Source organism: Patagioenas fasciata, chromosome 10, assembly GCF_037038585.1.
Source record: "Patagioenas fasciata isolate bPatFas1 chromosome 10, bPatFas1.hap1, whole genome shotgun sequence".
Lineage (NCBI taxonomy): Eukaryota > Metazoa > Chordata > Aves > Columbiformes > Columbidae > Patagioenas > Patagioenas fasciata.
In genome coordinates, this window is record NC_092529.1 from 21,655,502 (window position 1) to 21,678,728 (window position 23,227).

General features: G+C 40.9%; 1 protein-coding gene and 1 long non-coding RNA gene across 4 annotated transcripts in view; one reads left to right on the forward strand and one right to left on the reverse strand.

The window, feature by feature from the left end:
- LOC136105676 (uncharacterized) overlaps positions 1–23,227 on the reverse strand; it is a 65,803-nt gene that overhangs the window by 32,442 nt on the left and 10,134 nt on the right. The gene's annotated exons all lie outside the window — the stretch shown is intronic.
- The window catches only part of RAF1 (Raf-1 proto-oncogene, serine/threonine kinase), a 78,379-nt gene that overhangs the window by 1,106 nt on the left and 54,046 nt on the right, over positions 1–23,227 (forward strand). The window lies entirely within an intron of this gene.

Genomic DNA, 23,227 nt, shown 5'->3' on the forward strand with positions numbered 1-23,227 from the left:
GTGAGCATTCGTGAGAGCTGTGAAGTTCTGCTCCTCTCTCCACGGCCAGTCCGGGTCCGTGGACCTGTCCCAGCCCTGTGTCACGGTGCTGAGATATTGCGACGTCTCATCTTACCCCTGACTTCAGTTTCTTAATGCGTTGCCGCAACGGGGTCTGTTGCAGCGGATGAGGCAATAGGGCTCGATACCTCCCGGGCCGTCTGTGTTATGCAATTCTGAGATTTGCTTTGGTTCTTGATCTTCAGTACAGTGGTTTGCACGGTGCTTTCCAAAGAAACCTAGAATGGAGCTCCCGCCAGCATTCCGTGGGTGTTTAAAACTGCGTGGGTATTGCTGTTGGGGTTCCTTCTAATACTCTAAGACCAAACCTCTGTTGTCCCAACGGTGTGACCTTGAAAGTACTTCACGTGCAGCATTTTATGCAAGCTAATTGTTTTTTCATAGTACAGGTAAAACGAAATGTTACAATAAGATATAACAATTTAAGAGACATAATCTAAATATTTTAAAAACTATACTGCTAATTTACATCTATTCATTTCCCTCATTAACTCTGTAGAATAAATTTGGACCCGTGTATTTTAATTTACAGCAGGGAAGAAGCTAATGGAACCATCAGGCAAGCATTCGAAGCTGTTTCACCATGTCTCAGGTGTGTGTGTGTTCCAAACAAAAAACCACCTAAAAATATATATGCAAAATGTCCATTACTTATGTATATTAATGTGGCAGATGCCTTTATAGTTTTGCAGCACATCAGGTGTGCAACTTCACAGCTGATTAAGTGCAGGTCACAGGGAGAGGTTCTAGGAGTACGAAGGAACTGAACACGTTGCTCTGTTGTCCTACACAACTCACCAGGTCGCTGGATCGGATTTAGCGCAGCTCCAGGCAGAGTTGGCATGGGGACTCCCAGCCCTGCAGGACCTGGTCCCGCTGTGCCAGGACACCCGTACAGCAGAGGTTCATCTTTGTAACCTCATCTGGGTGTTCCTGCTCCAGCAGGGGGATTGCACTGGATGAGCTTCCCAGGTCCATTCCAACCCCTGACATTCTGGGATTCTGGGATTCTGGGATCTTGTCTTCTCTCCTGACACCTCGTCTGATTGTAGCTTCACCCAGAGAACACAGCCTTTGAAGCCTTGATTTAATAAAGATGAGTGAACAGGCTGAATTCCTCATTAGAACTGTCGATCTCACCCCTTAAGATTCAAGTTTTAAATTTTTTCCTAGATGGTCTGAGGTTTAATACATTTCAGCTATTTATTTGGAATTCATTTGAAGGAAATAGCAGTCATTCATATCCTCTGGTAGGAAAAAAAATCACAAGCTTTTTGATGGCTGTCCTCAGCTGAACAATATCTGGCAGCAGGTCAGCAGTTGCAAGAAAAGCAATAATATCCTCCTTTATCAAAGCCTGTGTCAGCCAGGCCGTCCAGCACACAGGAAGCTCTGGAGTTTCTGCCCGACTCTTAAATTCTTCAGCTGCCTCAGAAACGTAACTTGTCTTAATTCCCTCAGTCTTGTGGATATCCAGGTTCTCCGATTCTCTCCTCTGTGTGTCCACATTCTTGTGAAATCCCTTCTCTCGCCACTCAATGCAAATAAGTTATTATGTGTGTTGTATGAGACCCTGCCTTGTCTTATAACTGAAACAGGGGGCAACACAAAAGGTAGGGGACATCAAACACATGAAGTACCTTCCAAGTGAAGGGTAAATGTGTTAGAAGTCTCACGCAAAGTCTGTGTGTCATGTTCTGCCTTTATTGCACATCTCTGAAAGCACAGAGAGGGATCACGGGGCTCGCTGGGGGGAAATACAAACTCTTTCAGTCTACAGGATGCCAACAGACACATCCTTAACCAAAGCAATTCACTCGCCAAAGCCTGAGCACACTACAGATTCGAAGAAATAGTTGCAAAATGCTTAACAGAACAAAGCTTACTATTTTTTCTTCTTGAGGAATTGATTGTTGCTATTTTATCCATACGGACACACACAAAATATGACCTTTGGGCAGAGACCCAGCATGAAAATTTACAGTCCAAATAGTATGCTGGCAATCTACTAAGCAACAGAAACCAGGATTTTATGTTTGGAAATGTCAAGTGGGCATGGTTATCTATACCACTTGGATGTATGGTGTATATTATGTGTCATGTTCTCAGCTTTAAAATCTAGTTTACTGTCTTTATATGCTTCATGTAACTCCATCTGTTATTCCATACTTTTCCTTCTGGTTGTCCGTAGCCAGAAAAGTTTCGCAGAAGTCAGCGAAGTTTGTGTTGACAGGGTTTGTAATACAAGGCAGGTGTCTCCGCGTGCATGTTCCCTATTGTCAGCGGCAGGTGCAAGCTGGACTGGCACTGAGAACAATTGAAACGTGTGCGCAGGCTGCAATGTGCTCCCAAAATTCCTTGGTTGGTGTGCGGTCATAGAAACATTAGTAATTCAAGACCTGCAGCGCTGAATAGTGTTTATTGACCTCTACACTAACCCTGCCACCTCTACCTCTTGCTATATTTTAGGCGCACGTAACCAGTGTAGCAGAGTCAGGACTAGCTCTCCAAAAATCCAGCTTACAACTCACTTTTGCTGGTTTCTGAAGTCATTAACTAAGGTAGCAGTGAGTTAATTTTTAATGGTGTCCTTTACATTTTGCCTTATTTTGAAGAACGATTGCAGGAGCAAGTTGAATGTGCTGTGGGTATTACTGAGGCAGGAAAGCAGCCAGAACAACCAAGGAGCAAAACGTCTGGGCCGTTTTCCATATCTACAATAAAAGTCAAGGCTCTATTATCTAAGGAATTCAGGCTGAGAACAACAAATGAAAAAGGAATGACACAGATAGGGCTGTGCTATAAGGAAAAAGAGCTAAGCATTTTATGATTTTGGGCAAAGTTTCCTGCACAGCTATATGATCGCATTGCTTTTATTCCTTTGAAAAATCTGAGTCAACATGCTGCCACCATTCAGATTCTCATTCTCTGGCAAGCTGGGTAAATCCAAATGATCTTAGAGGGACAGATCAGCAGTTATTACCTACCCTTTCCCATTCATGGGTGAAATAACCCATGGCCGTCTAGCCAAGGACAAAAATGCTGCGTATACTTCCACTCAGTATTTTAACGATTTGGTGCCTCAGCTAGGGCACAGTTTGCTGAGTATGAGACCATGCAGCTCTCGGAACGAGAAGACCACGCTTATTGGGTTTTGAATGTTTGAGTGCATTTCAAGAATAAAAAGCAACAACATTGCTCTACGAGCAGCAAAACTAAACCAGTTTCACTACAGGTTTATAAGGTCTCATCCCTCAATCACCTTTGCTCCCCACTATAATAAAAAGGATGTCGTAACCGTGTTTCTCATTTCAGTGTTACACCATAGTGTGGCTCATTCAGCTGTAGGTAAAGGGTGGCCGGTCAGATGGTGAGCCATTCAAAGCCCTGTGCGCAGCCTCCTTGCTCTTGGCAGTGACGCATGCTTGGGTTTGACAATGAAATACAGATTGTTTGTCAGCTGCTTTGAAGAAGGAGTTTACAAGTTAATAGTGATGTCTAGTTATACTCCCAGCTTCAATTCAGTTGAATCCAAATAGTTGATAATTACCATTAATCAGGCTAGAGGAGAATAACAAAACGGAAATGTAGTCAGATTTTTTTCCAGAGTGTTAGGTCACCGGACTTTTAACCTCTAAGCTCCAAAGCTATACTGTACGTCTTTTCATTGGCAGATATGCCATACTTCTTCAAAATCTGAAGCAAAAAGATTGGGATGAGTATTCTGGGCATTCATAGTATGTTAGACAAATAGTTGGCTTCCTACTCTGCATCAGCCCTCCCTCATCAGCAGCGAGTCTGGATTCTGCTGTCACAGTTGATGTGGTTAGCCCAAGTGCTATCTTTTTTTCTGTTTTTTTGCATATTCCTATAGTATGGATGGAGCCATTTGCCGGCGTGCCCTGTGCTCCTTCCAGTACCTCTGTCTAGGTGGGGGAACATGAGAATATTGACCGTATTTTCCCTCCTAAGCGCAAAGATACCATATCACTTCTACTGGGAAAGCCAAACGCAGGTAGTGGTGCCGTACCTATGAACAGGAGCAGCGGCCGCATGCAAAGCCAGAGGATGGACCAGCATGTACAAGAAAATGAACTGTGTTCCCCTCGCCACTCTACTGATCCTTGCACAAAACCCTATTATATTTATGCAGTTCTCCCACAAAAGATGCGTTCGGCTTTATTTCATTTTTAATCATACCACACTACAACTTTAATTGAATATCTGCTCATTTTGATACTCAGAATTACATTAACTTTTGCAATCAATCGAATACAAGAAGATTCACTTTGATGCTCAAATTTAATACTTGCTCATTCTGACTCCACAAGGTGTGCAGAAGTGCTTGAAGAACCTCACATCTGAGCATCTTTAGCTTGTTCCCTCCTTAGAATATTTCCAACCAGGGATCACTCTTCTGCTGCCTCAAATTTGGTGAGAATCAGCTTTTATCACCTTGGAATGTGTCAGGTAGCAGTGTCGGTGGGTTAAATCAGAAACCTTCTTCCTTTGGAAGCAGCAGAGAAAGACTCCAGAATTCTGTCACAAGGTTTTATTCTACTCTGTCTTGTACCCTTATTCATTTGCATTGTACAAGAAGAAAGCATAAGTAATTCCATAACGAATGTGGACTTTCATTGAAATGGAAGAACACATCTCTCTGGTGCCCAGACACTCTGGTATGTGATTATTGTTTGGGTAATTGTTTTGGGTAATTGTTTTGGCAAGCCCTGCTTTTGCATGCCCCAAACACCAGGTAGACACCTGCACAAATATTGTTTGGATACAAATAAAATTGTGTACACAGAAGTCTGGAGAAAAAGAATCTAAAAGTTGAACCACACTATAGAAGCTGAGCCCCAAATCTCCATCTTGTACAGTATGACATTACTGAAATAGCGATCAGTTTAAAGTAATTGCATTCAAGGAAAAAATAGGACAAATCATTTTGCTAAATGATGACATTCACACCCTCTGACACTGGGATTTTACCAGCATTTTGAACTAGCTGGCTGAATTTTATACAGAGGTGTTTTCAGCTACACCTGTAGACAGGTTTTGCTTTTGTAAAATATCTACACACATACCTACCAACCTTTTAAACTTGCCCACTGCGTCTACACACCGATCAGAGCAGCGGCAGACACATAAAGAGTCATCTCACAGAGATCCTTGCCAACCAGCTAGCTGCAACACGAGATTCTGCTTCACAACATCCACAAGATTTCCAACGTACCTTCCTCTTTTGAAAAACAGGGAACCTGCAAGTGGACAATGCTGGACTTAAGCTGTTCCTAAGCAGAGTCCCAAACGTGTCAATGAGCGCTGGAAGCTCTTCTGAGCCCAGGCTGTTATTCAGAGACTCACTGAGCACATCTGCTTCCCGCCGCTCGCGCGTGGTTTATCATTTATAATCAGTGGGAACGGAAATGGAGAAAAATTGCTTGAACTAAAAGCATGAATTTATGGATACCAGGACAATATTTTATTTCAAAATTAAGTCTTCCAACCAGTAGCTTATTTTTTCTTACTTTTACTTGGGTTACTTCACTTCTCATCATCACATACATGGGAAAAATTTAACTGTTTTTCCTAGGACACCAGAATTTAATCTGTTTGTCTACCAATTCAGTGCCACTTAAAAAAGCTGCCTAAAGCTGAGTATCTTTCTCTAACTTTCATACACAAAATTATCCAACCTTTTTTTGTTAGGAAATCTGTGGTGGATTTGAAACAAACCTTGTAGTCATGAAAACTAAATGACAGTTTTGGACACAGAAGCTTGAACTTCCAGGTGGAAAAAGCAGCGCTGCTACCTGGAGTAAACGCTATCCCAGGCTTTCTGTTCTAAATCCTGTACTCTCTGTGCCTTCAAAAGCCAAACTTCAAGTACTTGGGATTGATTATTTTGCTGGTCTCTATCTCAGAATTCTATTTTTTTTACTATACTTAAAGATATCAGTAAAAGTAGTTGATTTCTCGATGAGAATTGTAGTTAGGAAGGTGAATGTTTTACTAGAAATATAAAATAAAAATTTCATTACAGAATCACAGAATGGACTGGGTTGGAAAAGACCTCAGAGATCATCCAGTCCAACCCTTGGTCCAACTCCAGTCCATTGACCAGATCATGGCACTAAGTGCCATGGCCAATCTCAGTTTACAAACCTCCAGGGCCGGTGAGTCCAGCACCTCCCTGGGCAGCCATTCCAATGCTGACCACTCTCTCTGCACAGAATTGCTTTCTAATCTCCAACCTCAATTTCCCCTGGCAGAGTTGAAGCCCATGCCCCCTTGTCCTATTGCTGAGTGCCTGGGAGAAGAGCCCAATCCCCACCTGGCCAGAACTATTACGTTTCCCTGTGCACTGAAATTGCTTTGTGCGTTGGAGAAAGGCAGTGAGTGTTATTTGCAGCGGTTGTCTTCGCATGATTTACAACATTCCTTCTGCATCATATAGACTGTGTGCCTGATTCCTGAGTCTACTTTCTTCACTATGGGGTTTTGCATCTGGTTGCCGTGCAATGTGTTATTTGTAATTTGAATGTGCATGGATATACACCTGCAGTGGGAAACGGAGACTGGCTAGGAGCACAACAAAAGGATTGTCCATGGCTATTCTGGCAGTGACTGACTACAAACAGAAGGAAACGCTTTACTGGGGAAGGCTGTGTATTTCTAGTGCAGTTGTCTCTTGTCCAGTAGACCAGAAAGGCAATATTTTAGGAAAACATTTCATCTTCCCAAAAGAGAATTGACTTTCTTTTTACCCAAAGCTCATGTATGTTGAGTGAAAGGCCTAGTAGTCTTTGTCCTATACTATTTTCTGGATTCTCATCTACTTTCCTTCACATGCAACGAGGCAGAGGCCACAAGGAAAGAATGGGCATGAGAATAATATATTCTTGCAGAAAGGAGAAGTCCAGCAAGTTGCTGCACTGCAGAACACAGATCTGCAAGAGATGAAAGAGCCGGAGAACAAGCACGCTCCTGCTGAGAGCAGCTGCACTCCTTGTCTGCGCTCTGAGGGAGAGGACAGACTTTGGCCCCTGACAGACAAGCAGGGCACCAGCACCCACCAGCTTCACCTGGAGAACAGAGACGACTGCTAAGGACAGAATGTCCCTTGGCTGCTGCTCGGGACACCAGCAGGAAGAAGAGGCTACAGGCAGAGTGAAGGAACAGAAAGCAGGACAAATTCAGTGTTTCTCAAAATGAAGAAAAGGGAAGACTTAGTATTTTAGTTAAAGCACCTGCTCCTTTATGTTTTTTCTTGCTGCAGGCCCATTATCATTGCATGCTAATTTGCATTTAATTCTGCAGCCTCCTCCCCACTTTTACATATGCATCGACTTTAGACAGCTCGACATATTAACAGCAGAATCTTTTCAAATTGTGACAGTGCAAGGTACTTTACTGTGACGCTTTTGCCTAAGTGCAAAGTGCCACAGACAAAATAACAAGAATAACCCTGATTTTGCAAAATGAAGAAGAAAAAGTGGGTCAAACTTAAGCATACTCATTGCTGATCTGCTGAATTGCTAAGCACCTGAAGCTACTGGGTAGCAGCAGCAATTGTAATTGCTCGTTGAGGTTCTTCTTGCCTTATTAAATCAAGTCAATACTTGCTCAATGATCAGAATCTCTCTCAGCTCCAATCTTGTGCAGGAGCTCAGGGGAGGAGACTTGCATGTGGGCTTCTTCTTATAAGAACTAATAAACAGTATAAAAATGGAAGCATGAGCGATCTGTCTTGCCTGGGGATATTACTGAAACCTGGTTACATGTAGATTCATTCTTATTTGGTGATGGCAGCTCCCCATCTGAAGTCACCTGTAGCAGATGAGGAATTCCTTGGGTGTATCAGATACTTCATTTACCTTTGGGCAGATACCAAGAAAAATTACAGGTTAGTTAGCTAGTTCAAAAGGGAAAAAAATGCATTGCAATTAGAGAGCCAATTATAAGCAGGAGACTAAATACCTGCCAAGCTGCATTCTGGGATGCTGGGATCTGTTCCCAGTGCCATCAGATGACATGCAGAAGAAGATGCAGTAAGTACAAGGCTTTGATTTTGAAATTATATACATAAATATATATACACATATATATTATTTTTTTCATCTGAGGGAAGATTGCAATCACTATTTAATCAAAGATAATGTTTCGAAGGTGCAGAGGCAGCTCTGGTCTTCAAATTGTATATTAAAGTTGGCTATACGTATCTAAATCTTGTGTTGTTATGAGCAAGGGTTTCAAATTGTGGATACTGTTTTACTTTGAAAAGTATATCATATATTGCTCACGAAGTACAAAAATACATGTTTACTATCCTGAGAAAGCTATGCATTTAATGTGTGAAAAATTGGTACTATGTTAGTTGTGAAAAGCATTTAAATAGTGTAACTAATTTTATACGTGGACTGGAGACAGCTTTAATTCTTTGTTTCCAGAAGGTCCCTTGTGACAGCTTTGTGTCCCATTTGAATATATTCAGCTTATACATCAAATAAATACCATTTAGAAATACTTTACGGTTATGAAGATCTTGAAGCCTATGTGGCAACCAGAACTCAGGAATTTACACAATCCCTGCAGTTACTTTACAAAATAGTGGATGTGCAGCCTAACTGGGTATTTTATCTTCCTCTGCTCCTGTGGAAGTTTCCAGCCCTGTGCTGTGAATGGGAGGTGATGCTTCGGGGTGTGTGGGCGTGTAGAGGAGGGGATTCTTGTAGGAATTGTATTCCTGAGAAAAAACTACTAGATTTTCATACAGAACTAAATGATGCTATGGACTGAGATGAAAAAGAATAGAGATTTGATAACCATGCCTTTCTCCTGATGTAATTGAAGGAACCTGTATCTGAAAAACTAGTAAGAACGCTCAGATTAATTATATGCTACTTTATTATTATTATTTTTAGATTTACATGAGATTAGATTATTTAAGAGGAGTTCAAATCTGTCTAGAACCCAGATTAGTGTTGCTTTGTGTATGTGAGTGAATACAAGGCAAATCACTTCCCTATCGCTTCTCTATTCTATCAATATAAATCTTTCTCTGAGCATGTTCTAATCCGCAAACCCCTGAGATCGCATTAGGTTCATTAAAAGTATCCTGCCCCTATGCTGTTTTCCACACTGCTGCTACTTTCCCTGTTACAGAAGAGTAGCCAAGGGGTGTACAAGCGCAACTGAGATGTGACTTGAGCACCTGTTGTAGAACGTGGCTGCAACACGAAGGAGCCGTTCCCTCCGGCTGCAGCAGTGAGGGATGATAGTCGCCACCTCTTCGCAGATAGGCAGCCCTTTGTTTCAAAATCAAGTTTATAGCACCCTGTCTTGCTGATTAATGACATATCTGCTGGCCAGAATGAGCTCAGTGTGGTGCTGTGAAAAACAACCCAAAGCTGATTCAATTCCTCCCTGCCAGGTCCTGGATTTCATTGCTGTCTGGATCCCGCGAGCGAGTGCCTCCCACAAAGAGTTCTCCAGCACCTTTCTGAATCTGGTTTCTCTCCCAGGCATTGCATTCGGATTCCTTCAGATTTTTCCAAAAGCTAGCAGTGCTTTCCTCAAAGTCTCAAATCCCAAGGGAAATGCTTTGCTTACCTTTTTCTGATTCTTTCTTGGATGCAATTCTCCCTACAGACACAAAGCTAAAAGAATGCTGTGACAACCTCATTTCCTTCAGCAGCATGCAAGCAATTAATATTGCTTAAAGAGCTGATGAATCTGTGGATTTCTAACTTACATGAGCATATGCTACTTGTAGTCAAAGTTCATTTGCTAACCAGGGCTTGTGGGAAATTTATTACTTCATGAAAGAATTACTCAAACTGTTGAGTGAGGGTCAATGAGGAAGAACTGTTACAAAAACCAGAGTCAAGTTTCACACATTTAGGTCTTACCCAGAAACTTGTGCAATTTGTTGATGTAACTGTCCAGATTCAAATTTGGTTGTTATACCACTTTGAAGTCTAAATAGATGTCATGAGACATCATAAGCATGCATATTCTGATCAGGATCATTGTAAATGAAAGGGATTTGTCTGCTTATGGACAAAGATACTAGAGATGAACCATGGAGTCGGGAGGACCGTCATTCTTTGATACAGAGTTTGGGGAACGCTTTGTGCCACCCGTGTAGCCTTCACGCTAATACTACTTATTCAGTGCTTGTCTCTCTTCCTATTTTCCACACCCGCCACACCTTTATATTATTAACTATCGATTTATACGGAAAATGTCGCATGATATTGCACTGTGCCCCTTTTATAGTGACAAACTGCACCAAGTCCCACCTTTCTATATCCTGTACCTCCAAATGTGAGTTGCTGTATACTCAATAGAAACATTTTGCCTTCAAAAGACAGGTTTTTATTCTCCTGGTTTCAATTACACACTAAATCCTCAGATTCTAAAAAGACATGATCTCATTGCTTGTGTCTCCAACTACGAGCAGATCAAAATTCTTCTTCTTGCTCAACAAGCAAAATGCAGGATTTCACAGCTCTTTTCAACACAGCTGCAGAAATCTTCATACAATATCGGTAGCTTTTATAGTGATGTTGTGCTGTTTTTAAAAAAGGCCAGACAGGAAACAAAAACATACTGGCCACGTTAGCAGAGCTCTGGAGGTTCCTCTTCTATGCTGTAGTAATCAGACGTAAAATATTCAAGTCAGTCTTCCACTAGGAGAGGGAAAATGTATTGAGAAACTGGGTATTTAGTGATGCTTGTCTTGTTTACAGGAACTTTTGTATCCAGGAAAAACATATTTCAGAAAATTTAGTGCCAGTAGCTGTGCTCAGTTATTGAAATATCCAATAAATGCTCTTAGCAGTAACTTCTTGAACAGTTTCTTTATCATCAAAGCTCTACAGATGTTGCACTTGAGTTCCCTACAAAGGGTGTATCCACACTTGTAGGCATTTCTTTCTTTCAGATTGTTACATGTCTAAAGGTCAATAAAACTGACTGGAGTCATCTTAAGCATAAATACTCACAGTAGCCCCCAGGGAATATGTATATATTAAAGTTGCTTTCTAGGTTGACATCCATAATAACTTATCTTCACTGTTATTTTCGCTTGTTCTACATATACTAAAATGGGCATGGATACATTGTGAGCTGCTCTTGCAATGTAGCATGTATTGTAAGTACTTGACTGAAAAAAAGACTTATTATGTATCTGGTTTGAAGTACAAAGATAATTTAAAACATTCAGATTCTCTTGCATTCATATAATGTAACTGCTTAGAGTCCCATAAATTATCACTTGATGGGCCTTCAGATTCTGCTCCAGTGGAATTTGCTGGGTGATATCAAAAGCATCTGAACAAGTTAAGAATGAAATACAGCTTCCAATCTTAACTGTAGTGCTCAATACTGACAAAAGCAATATTTCTTTAAAGAAAAAAAAAAAGGGCAATTGTCCACATGAATTGTAATTTCTTTCTAGCAGGAAGCAAAACATGTTCATGTTTAATCTGTTTCAGAAGCAGCAGAAATTAGTCATACACAGATCAAAATCTATGCATATGCAAAGATTACTCATCTATAAATTGCAGCTGCTGTCAGATGCAGTGTTAGCTTACTCGCTATACCCTGAAAATAACTGCAAACCGGTACAGAATGCTTATGTACGTATCTTTCAAGTTAATTACTTATGCAAAAATCCATCTGTTGGATGACACTGATGAAGCTCATGATTTTCAAACATTTCCTTGTCTTACACACTGATTACTCAAAACACTTCTGTTCAGTCATCAAGAGTCTTTCAACAAAATGCTTTTTCACTGAAAAATGAGATTCAAAACCCAAAAGCTTTGCATGGAAATGTATTTATTTCGGTGAAGCTTTTGTTAGGAGAGGTTTTGCTGTTCCAAGACAAAGTTTCTGGTTTAGATGAGAGACATCATTCCAAATTATCAAATCATGTAGGCCAATTGCTTGGGACAAAGTAATTCCAGGATTTTGCTCCTCTTCATGTGTACCTATACAAAATAAACCAGTTCCATCAGGAGGGACTGGAAGACTTACTCAAAACCGGCCGCCAGTGCTGAGTTTGGGTATCCGACTTGGTTATGGCAGAATCTGATGACCCGGCGTGTAGACAAGAGACTTCCCCCTTAATGTTTGGTTTGTTCTATTGACAAGCTTCAAAAATAGTCTTGGCTTTAGCCCCTAAAACTTCTTAGGGGGCTCTTCCCGGAACACTTCCACCCCGTGGTTAAGTAACTCCTAATCCAGGGAGAATTGTTCTGCAGTTCCAAATACAGTTGTTATGGGACACAAGCTAGAAAATAGATCTGCAATCATTACAGCTTAAATACACCTGGATTCCTCCCTTCAGATAGAAGTATTTTAAGAAGTGAAATCTGAAGAAAGTTAATATACATATCTGTGGAACTTGCAGCTCACTATTTAAATAGGTTTATGTAGTTGATTTATTCAGTAAGTAGACGAGAACTTTCTTTAAAGCAGACGCATCCTAGTTGTGCCTTTTGTACAGAGTATCACAGCAATTCTCATTTTTCAAGGGTTTCTAATTAACTCTTTGTTCCCAGCACCATCCCCATTCACACCGAGTAGAATCTAAAAGACCAGATTCCCCCCTCTCTGCTATGCTTTGTGATGGGAAAACAAATGGATCGTAACTAATTTTCTCTTTTCCTCTCATGGTCTAGTCTTGGAAACATCACTATAAAGGAGAGATTGAACCTTTCTTTTTTGGGGACGCAGGGAAAGAAGAAAAACCAAACCAAACATGTATATAGTTTCCTGAATTCTTTTGTTATATCTTAATGACCAAGTTCTATGTCTATGACTTCATGCCACTTTCTGTATTTCAATTATGTAACCTTCAGCTAGCACTCTAGCTGTGCAGAGGCTCTTGGTGTCGAATGGTTGGAGAATATATATCTTCAGCTATACATTTAGTGCTGGTATTGCAGAATTAACCTCAAAAAGCACAGGCTGGATGCCGAAGTATCCCAAGGAAGAAAACTCCTGCAACAGCAACAAGAAAAAAGCATATAGACCAAGAAAAGCATATAGAGAGAGTGTGTGTATAGTTATTTATCTGATTATCCCAAGCACTCTGAACTTGAGTCTGTAATGTTGCCAATTCTCCTAAATATATAGAATGCGATTTGCCTTTAGGATCCAGGAATGTTTTAAACTGCCTGATAAAGGCTGCCAGTAATGCCCCACGTTCTGTTCCACCATCCTCTCTGCTGACATCAGTTGGTGATCTCCCTGACAACAACATCCCTCATCAATACTTATGGCAGCCAGCTCGTATTTAATCAGTTTTGTTGCCCTTGCTTAGATGATGCCCTTAATGACATTTCTGTTCCTTGTGGCTTGCGGTGTGCTCTTGCTTTGACCACAGGCTTGAGACAGCTTCTAGACTGGGGTGTTCGAGTCAAACCGAGGAAAGGCTGGTGTTGTTCAGGCCACCTCCACAATGAGAGGGACAGAAAAGCCCAGCTTTGCTTGCAGGAATGGCAGGAGAAGGAATGAGGGCTGGCTTGGACCTCTGGACACTTTCTGCTTCTTCCTATGAGGGCTGCATTAATGATTCTGCTTCTCATTTAACCTCAGCTGCAAAAGTCACATTGGGTACTGAAGGAGAAAAAGAAAGGTCCGGCTGTCCTGTGAGAGAATGACCTGGATGCTGGACCCCAGGAGGTGGGAGTAGCAGACAGGCAAAGGAGATTTCCACGGACAGGGCTGGAAATGCGGTGGGCGCTGGAGCTGCTGGGTTTCCAGCAGCCTGGCTGCCTCACAGGACAGAATCTTTCTGCTCTTGGAAGAAACATGAGAATTAATAACGCTGTACTGTCCAAGTTCAAAGGAACTGGTCAGGGACTCTGGTCTGTTCCTATGATTATATCACAGATGAGCCATACTACTAATGATACGTGGAAGAATTTCCCTTTGCAGGATTAAACACTGAGTTGTTGTTACACGACCGGCTTCAGCAGATTAGAGCTTAATGCAAACAAAAACTTGTATGTGGCCAGAGAATTCCAGATAAGTTGTTGCCACGTAACTTTTTATTTTAAACTTCGCACTGGGAGTCTGCATACATTTCAAAAGAGGTTTGTAAGCAACACTACTTGCTATTCCCCAGAACTCCTGGGATCTCGTATCTCAAGAGTGTTTAATTGTCCTCCCCATTAAAGATGAGTCAAAGTAAGAGAACCGCATCTCACAAACCGGCTTGGAAACAAAGTGGTAATCAGCTTTATTCTTTAAGAAACTTGCTGATTTATGACAGCGTTTGCATTTGATACTTCTCAGACACAATTTTGGACACAATACCATCTATAAAATAACATCAGAGGAGCAACTGAGGATCTCTGCAACTACCACAACACGAGCTGAGTGTTAATTTTCTTCCTTCTTTCACAGGAGGTAGGGCAAACAGGGTTGCTAGCCAGAAAAGTGCAATGTTTATAATATTATAATGTAATCCCAGTATGCTGAGAAGTGAGTAACTCTTACTTTTGATTCTGTTTATGTTTTGGACAGCAAAAGCAGACTGGTTTTGCTGCAAGGATGCTGGCAGAACTTTTCCTAGGTAGACATATGAGACTTTGCAGATGTCTAGAACAAATATACAAATGCTGTAAGTGGTGAGAATGAAACAAAAATTAAATCAGAACCAGTTTTTCCAAGTGGGAAAGGATCTGCTTTTGGAGAGCATGCACTTCTATGAGCTTTTCTGCTGGTTACTGAGAGCCCTTTTCTCTCTGTGTTCCCCATGGCGAAGAAGGGAGGCAGATGCCTCATGAAGGAAGATGAGGATGGTATTTGCAGGTGGGACTTTCTCTCAGAGGTGTGAAGTTTACCAGGCATGGACACCTACATGTGCTTGGCCCAGGAAGGTCGGTGAGGTTTACTCCTGCCTGACTTCCATGGTACGAAATGAAATAACACTTAGATAGCTGATTCATGGCTGAAGTGGGAGCTTTATGTAGTAAACAGTTCTGGTTTCTAGTCTAGTATGCTCTTTAATCTTTCCTCTTCAAAGTGTTAAAGGTTTTGTTGTTGTTTCCCCGTGCCTCACTCTTCATTAATACAGTTTGCTTTGGTTTGGTTTTTGTGCCTTTCCAGTGTTAGCAGGCACTGGAGATATTTTTCTTGTTGATATTCCAATTATGTCTAACGCTAGCAGGAATTCTGGCTTAAGAACGAGTGTGCCCCTCATATAACCTATGTTGATGTCTCAGAAACAGTTGAAAGAACAAGGGAAGTATTCCTGTTTCCATTTCAAGGATTAAAAAATTGAGGCATCAGGAGGCAATGGACCCTTACTTACAAAACATTTTCCAAATACATTCTGTAACATTAGAACCGAGTCCTTGCTACGGCAAAACCCAGGAGTCTTGTGATGTTTAGCTTCCCTTTGCTTCATCCTTCCTTGCTCTGGTATGGACATGTAAAGTATGAACAAAGAGCAAGACTGAAAATTGGAGACTAAAACTGTCTCTAATGACTCCCAGAGCCAAGCTCTGAGCTTGACTTTGCAGTGCGACCCATCCAAACCTTGTGGAACAGCTTTGGGCATAGCTGGAGCAGATTCTGGTCAACGTGCAGTAGGTACAGGTGCTCAGGTGTGTTGTGCTTAGAGCTGCTCTGGAGATGCCTCTTTTAGAGCCCTTTAGACAAAGCCCAAGTACACGGACATGTGCAAAACTCGCAGCAGGGCTGATGTTTCACCTCAGCCTTTCTACTGGAGTGTTGTCAAGTCCTGTGACTCCCTTGAATCATGCGACTCTGGGGAGGACTGGTGTCAGTCTTGTGAGGATGTGAGACGTTCCAGCCCCACTGTGGATTTCAGTGCCCCACAAGACACAGATCTTCTGAAAAGCTGCTTTCCTTCTTTCAGTACTGCTAGAAGCAGCGGCAACAGTCAGGCTGGGAGAGGAAGCAGAACTAACCCACTTGTGGGGGTGTGAAAGAGCTTTTCAATTCGAGGTCAAGTAAATCTGAGAATGATGGCAATAATATCACATGTGCTATTCCCTTATCTTATGGGGACAGCTGAGGGAATAGAAACAAACCACCCTCCCCAAGGGTCAGATCCAATCCTTAAACGGGATGTGTGTGTGTGTGTAATCTCAGTTTTGATTCAATTACTTTGAAGCTACAGGTGTGGCTATTGATGGATATTCCCTGTTACTGCCTTGCTACTGTACAAATTTTCCCAACTGATGCACTTGCACGAAGAAAGTAATTTAGGCATTCTTGAAAATCTCTCTCTTGCATTTAACTTGGTCTCGGAGCCAGTAAAGCATTTAACATCTGCTTAAGCGCATTTCAATTACTCACCTAAGTGACTTGGCTAAGTAGTTTCTCAGAAAGCCATAATTTGAGCGTTTCACTGCTTGAAATCCAATGCCTTTGTAGTTGTTGCTCATTATAATCCAAAATTTGCTGTAATATTGTTTTATACATTTTCATCGTGTATTTTATCTTAAACCCGCATTATTTCCTCATTAACACCTACTTCTATGAAGAGAATTAAATGGCATAAAGCATCATTCTTGAATATTCAAGTACTCTAGAAGAAAACTGGAATTAATGGAGCTGGATAATAAGAGTAACTTCAATAACCAGGAGCTGTGACGGGCTCCAAAGCCAAAGGAGCATGTTGTGAAACTCCTCAATGGTGTCACAATGTGGTAGAAAGAGAAGATAACACAGAGTGTATTTATGAGCTAAACTGAGTTCAGGAGCAGTTCTAAAAGACAGACCTTGCAAGTCATGTGCAGCTCCATAACAGGACCATGGTTTTGGTTTGTTTTTTTTCTTAAAGGAGATTCTAAAGCTTTTCATTCCTGGCCATATTCCATGCTGGAAGAAGCATTGCTCCTCTCATGTGGTTTGAAATACCCAGCCACTTGGCCAATGATCTCATGCACCAGGGCATACAGAATGATGCTCTTTGCTTGCATTACTGTATTAGCACGCTGCGTCTTTAACCGTTCACAGCTCAGCACTGTGGTGTGTGTTTTCCAATATACTCTCATGGAAATCTTGGAAGCTGTTTTATTTTCTTTTTCTGGCTTCCTTAGAAATGTTTTAGGATTACATTTTTAAGAAGGTCTCTTCAAAATACTTCAGACTCTGGAAATTCTTATCCTGGAGCATATTCCTACAGGAGTAGGAGTGCAGGCTGGTAAAACTGAAATGCAATTTCTGCTACGTCTCAGATTTCCTGGGTACCTTTATATAAAAGAACATGTGAGAAAAGCAACACACCAAAAATCCTTCATGTTTGACAATTCATGACCCTCCTTCATGAGGACAGATCCTCACAATGGGGCTCCTCAACACTCCCGTATCTATTTCTGTCCTTGGACAGCAGAAGTGAAGTGCTATATGATATTGCATTTAAATGCAGAGCAACTCTTCCAGAAATGAAGGTCTCATCCATTACTTCTGTGCAGTGCTCGGCACTGTTACACCAATTTTACTAGAAGGTTTTTCTGCCATGGGACACTGATGTAAGCATCAAATGCGTACAGATGCATGCTGCCCTTGACCTGATTCAGTGCACTAGGAATAACCTTTCTGTTGGTTTGTGTTTTTCCTAGAGTTTCGCTGAATCTAAATCTTTCAGTTTAAAAAAAGCAGGGATTTGTTCCATGTTCACATTACATCACTCCATGTGACTCCTCCTGTGGCTATTTTTGTAGCCTGTGTTCATATCACTTAGTTCCTAGAATCTGGATGATAAATTTTAACACCGAACGTCTATTTAGTTAGCGAACTTCTGCATTTTCTGACTGCAGGGTTCCTCATTTTACTTCTCCTTTTAGCCCGGCTTTTCTGTAAAGTGTCCGTTTACTATGTTGGGTGGAGTCTGCTATATTTTCCAGAATACCTGCATGTTTTCTTTCTTCTTCCCACCCCTTTTTGTCTTTTTTGTCTCTTTTTGCGAGCCGGCTGGGATGACAATCCTGTGTGCTTCTTACTTACTTGTCAAAACCACGCTGCACGCTTTAATACTGCTTTGTGTTGCCATGAAAAGCGCTACGTACAAACAAAAGTTCTGAGCGCACCATCTTTTCATATGCTCTGTGTGTCTTTATTCCAGAGGCTAAAACACCCCATATGTTTCCTTAGGATACACCTGTCAAGGATTTTCAGGTTATTGGCAAAATTTTTGTGAACAGCAAATGGTTTTTTAACCCTTAAAATTAAACTAGATTATATTTCTGCTTAACTGTAAAAACTTTTCTAAGTATTTTTGTCATGTTGCTATTCTTTTTGCAGCTTCTGGGTGTTGGGGAAACAACAGTGTGTTTATTCTATTTAATTGAACAAAGGTCAAGCGAGGCAAAACATGAACTCTCTAGAATTTTGTGAGGGTCTTGTGGAGGAACAAAAGCATCAATAAGTCTGAGCCGTAGTTTTTCTAAAAAGCTTAAGCAGTCCTGGATGAGTAGATCCAGATTTTGACAACTACAGAGTGCTTGGTGAATAGATCTAGATCTAAATCTCATGGCCTAAAGTCTTTTTGAATTAGGATATATTCATGATCTAAACTATAGTAAATATTGATAGATCGCTTATTCCCGTGGGTCAAACTGGGATTAAGCAGAGCCCCGTGCGTTAGGCACATTTTGGAGACAAGGAAAATCTGCCTATTTGGTATTTCAGCAACTGGACTATGACAAAAGTAATCGACTAGCCATTCAGGATGGAAATCCAGCAAAATCACATCAGCACAGGTCACAAATAGGAAAGGGATGGAAATGTCTGCCAATTACTTAACTGAGGTGCTGTCACTTAAAGGTGACAAGCTGTGATAATTTTGTAATATTGGCTGCATTTTGCAAGAGTAGAAATTAATTTCAAAACAACTGTATGCACACCTTTCGTTGGGAAATTGCGCAATTCTATCACACTTCATGCACTTGCTACATGTAGGCAAACGTGAAGATCTGTGTATCGTGATTTCAGAGATACATGTAAGGAGAAATCTGGAAATGCAGAACTGGTTTTAGAACTGCCCAATTGTACCATGTCAATACATGTTCTGCTGTAATTGTGGTCTGTCCTGAGAGAAAACAACCCCAAAATCTCAGTGTGTAAGAATATTTCAATATCATTCAGCTCTAGCAGTCTCATGTATCTCGTGTAGCTGTGTTTGGCAGGTTAGTGAAACAGCAGGATAACTGTTGCTAAGGAGTGAACATTTTTGTTATACAATAAGAATTTGGGGGGAAAGTTGTATGGTTGGATATTCAAACAACAGATTGCCAGTCTTTGCTCCTCAGTTTTGTTCCCCATCTCCTTCATTACCACGTGCCCTTAGGCAAATCAATCCTTGTTTTCATTTTGAAGCAACAGCTAAAAGAATAAAACACCTGCAGGTGGTTCAGAGTTTAAAGATGCTACTTTAGAGACTCAACATAATCTACTGACTTTAATTATTTACCAAAAAAAAAGGCTGAAAGGATTGAAAGGATCTTTCCCTCCTAACCCGAGAAGGCTAAATCGCACAACAAGAGAGCACTATGAGCTCCAAGAAGTCATTCGTCCAAAAGCATAAGTTGTTTCTAAATGAGAATTTAAAAGCCCTTGGCTCTGGTAACTTAAATATAAAATCATAGTAAGGTGAACACAAAACCCAAAAGGCAACTTGCAGGAAGTATAGAACTATCAAAGACTTTCCTGAATTAGAGGCGGATTTTCTGATATGGATTGCTAGAACACGGGAGGACACAGTAGAGGAAAATCTTTCAGTTTGTTTCCAGCACTGTTCCCAATCATCTGTCACTGGATTCACTGTGGTTTGTGAAGTGCTGTGAAAACCTGGGTAGGAAATGTCTACAAACACACACCGGGGTACCTGCTTTCTGAGTTAGCCTAAGTCTGATTCGAATCTCTTTAGACCCTATGAGATGACTACATAGGCATGTGAGAGGTACTTGTCTTATAAAAATAACTTTACTTTTTCTCTGTCATCCTTCTATTTTCCCAGCTGAAGAGTCCTAATCTAGTTAGTTGCTTATCACATAGAAGCTGATTTGCATTTCTAAAAATTGCTGCTGCCTTTTTTTGCTCTTCATTTAATTTAGTTAAACATCTATTGTGGCACAGGAACACATCTGCATGCTGTATTCAACATGTGGGTACATCTTTGAGTTATACAGTGCGATGAATCTTCTCTTCTCATCCCAGATTCCTCGCATTGTTTCTCATTTTGACCATTGCTGAGTGCGGAGCTGGTGTTTTTAGGGAGCTATTCACAGTAAATCCCACATCTCTTTATCTGGTTGACAAGAGCTAAACCAGAACCCCTCGTGGTTCACATACAATGCAGGCTGCCTTTTCCTAGACTGTTGCTTTGCATTTACTTGCATAAGATTTAATCTACTATTTCATAATCTAATACTGTGCTCTTTCAATGTATGTGTTTTAGTCTCAACTACATTGAAAAAATATCTTTATCAGCAAACTTTCTTGCCTTTCTAGTTATTCCTATTGTTCTTTTTTTTTTTTCTAAATAACCTTTTGAAGAAGTCATATGGGCTTTTTTCAAACCAGACAATACCTATAGCGTAAGAAGTAAATTAATAATAACATGTGGATCTTCTGAACAATAGACTATCTTAGCAACTTCAGCTCTGAGTGTATATAATAATATCGCTGCTTATGTCAGTGTGATAAACAGATGAGTAAGAAGGTAGGGCCTTTGAGATACACTTTGCATATGCACAAAGCTACTTTTTCTGGGATCACAGAGTTTCTGACTACTTAGGCTGCGGTTTCACAAACCAAATAATTGGATCCGTGGGCTGTTGCCAAATGGGGCAACTCCAGTCTCTGCACCCCTCACCCACCAGCTGGGCCTTCATTCCTTCCCGTGCTTTGATCAGGAAGTGCTGGGATTGTGAGATTAGTCATGAAAACATACAAAATCTGACTCGCTAGGCAGTGTCATGACTGCTAGGTGTAAGGTGAGAGAAGGGGCATAAGTGTTCGGCTGGGGCCGAGAGGGGAAAAAGGACCGTTCCTTGGGCAGCAGTGCGTAGTCAGGACATGGATTGGGACATCGCACCCAAGCCTTAAAGCACAGCAGTGTTCCCACTTTTGCTTTAGAGGAGAAACCTGAGGTACAGAGAACTGAACCAAACCCACGGTTTCGCTCCATGCGGCAGCAGGAACGTAGCCCAAACGCTCTGACGCGGTATAATGCGTTAACCCTAGACAGAACCCATGGAACTGCTGTCCACACGATCAGACCCGTCACTTGCTTTGAGTCCATCTGTGATTGTTCCTCAGGTTACCACTCATACTGGTTATGCTGCATGTGAAAGCTGGTGTCAGGAAATTAAGCCAAAAAAGTTCTCTAATGAAACAGAAAGCCTGACTTAGTTAAATCTGACAGAATCTAATTCTAGTAAGAGTAACTTGCAAAACTTTTGTAGCCTAACTTCTGTGAATCAAAAAGCAATCTCTTTAAGTATAAATAGATCTATGCAGTTGGCATCCAGGTGGGAAAGCACGCTGGGTGGCACACATCTAACGCAGCGCAGGCGGTGCAGAAGCTTTGGAACCGAGGGCAATGGCACAGCGGGGGAGAGAGAAACCCGTGAAGGCAGAGTGATAAAGGCTCTTGTAATATCACCGGGAAATCAGAATAATAAGTTCAGGCTAAGCTTAAAAATAAAACAGTTTAGATAGCTTGAAGACAGATGCTAATTAACTGAAAGCAACTGTATAGCGAATCAACAGCTGCCTCAGGATGACATAATGACATTCATTTATTCTGACATGCTAATGACAACCAAGGGTGTTATGCCGTGTAGTAAATAGCTGAGGTAAGAACAGTATTTATATGGCTTATTGCTTTGAAAGTTTTCTACTGTATTAAGTCATCATGAAAGGATAATTCTATATTCTCTCCTTCTGTAATAAGTTATCCTGAAACTTCTTTCTTTTTCTTTATGAGGAATGCAGTATTCAAGGTGAAAACTATCTATTTTCATAAGAAAATGACTGTTATAAATAATCATCTATGTAGGTTATTAAAAATAATACTGCTCAGCTCTGGTTACCTAGCATTGCAAATCCCTGTCATCTTTTATAAAACATTATTTTCAGTACATTCTTGGTTGTTTTGAAAGACCGCTTAGGTTTCTGGCCGAGCAGAACAATTTAACTGACTCAGGATTATAAAAATCTACAGTACTAGCTACATCCAAGTAGTGCTTTCTTACCAAGAACTTCAACTGCAAAGTAAAGGTAATTAGAACATATTGGCTTTTTGCCACATTCCACAATAGGCTTTCTTGGCAAGCATCAGCTCCAATGTTTCACATAAGTTTTTCTACAGCAGTTTCACTTTCCTCTAGGAAAAGCTATTTTATAGAAAGGGAGTCTTAGTGATCCTTACTTTGCGTCTATTTTATTATTTATTGTTCCATATCACCATGCAGCAGTAGCATATTTTGTTGTAAATTCTTTCCATTACCCACAAAGCCACACAAAGCTCTTGGAGCTTTCCTCGGAGAATTCTTAACTTCCTACAAAAACAAGTGACAAAAAGCTACCAGGAAAAGTAACCAGGAGATTTTTAATCACTTGAGTCTCTTTCCTATCTCTAAGAGAAACTAGGATTTTCCACATGGTTAAGTTAAATACTCAAGTGAATTACATGGCCTGTAGTAAATGAGATAAATCTATAATCTATTATTTTTTATGAACTATATTGTGTTAAATATGAGAACAGATGCTATTTCTTGCCCATACCCAAAGATGTCCTAGGACTGCTACAGAAACAGAAATTCTTCTTGAATAGACCCATTTGATCTTTTCACCACTTAGACGTGAGATTTCATTGTGTTTTTCAAACTCTGAACTAGCTGCCATCTCTCACTCCTTTTGATAAATGGAAGCTTCTTAAACCCAGTGTTTTAAATATAAAACACTGGGTAACACATGTGTGCGATGTCTTTAACTTAGTTTGCTGTGGTAACGCTCACCACTCTCCTCCAGACTCCAGAAGAATTGGGATCTATTGTAATACCAGATTTCACCGCTTTGAATACTGGGAGGACAAACTGTTACATTTAGAGTAGCGCGTGATGCTGAAGCTTCGCCTTGGTGATGTTTAAATACTCTGAACTGC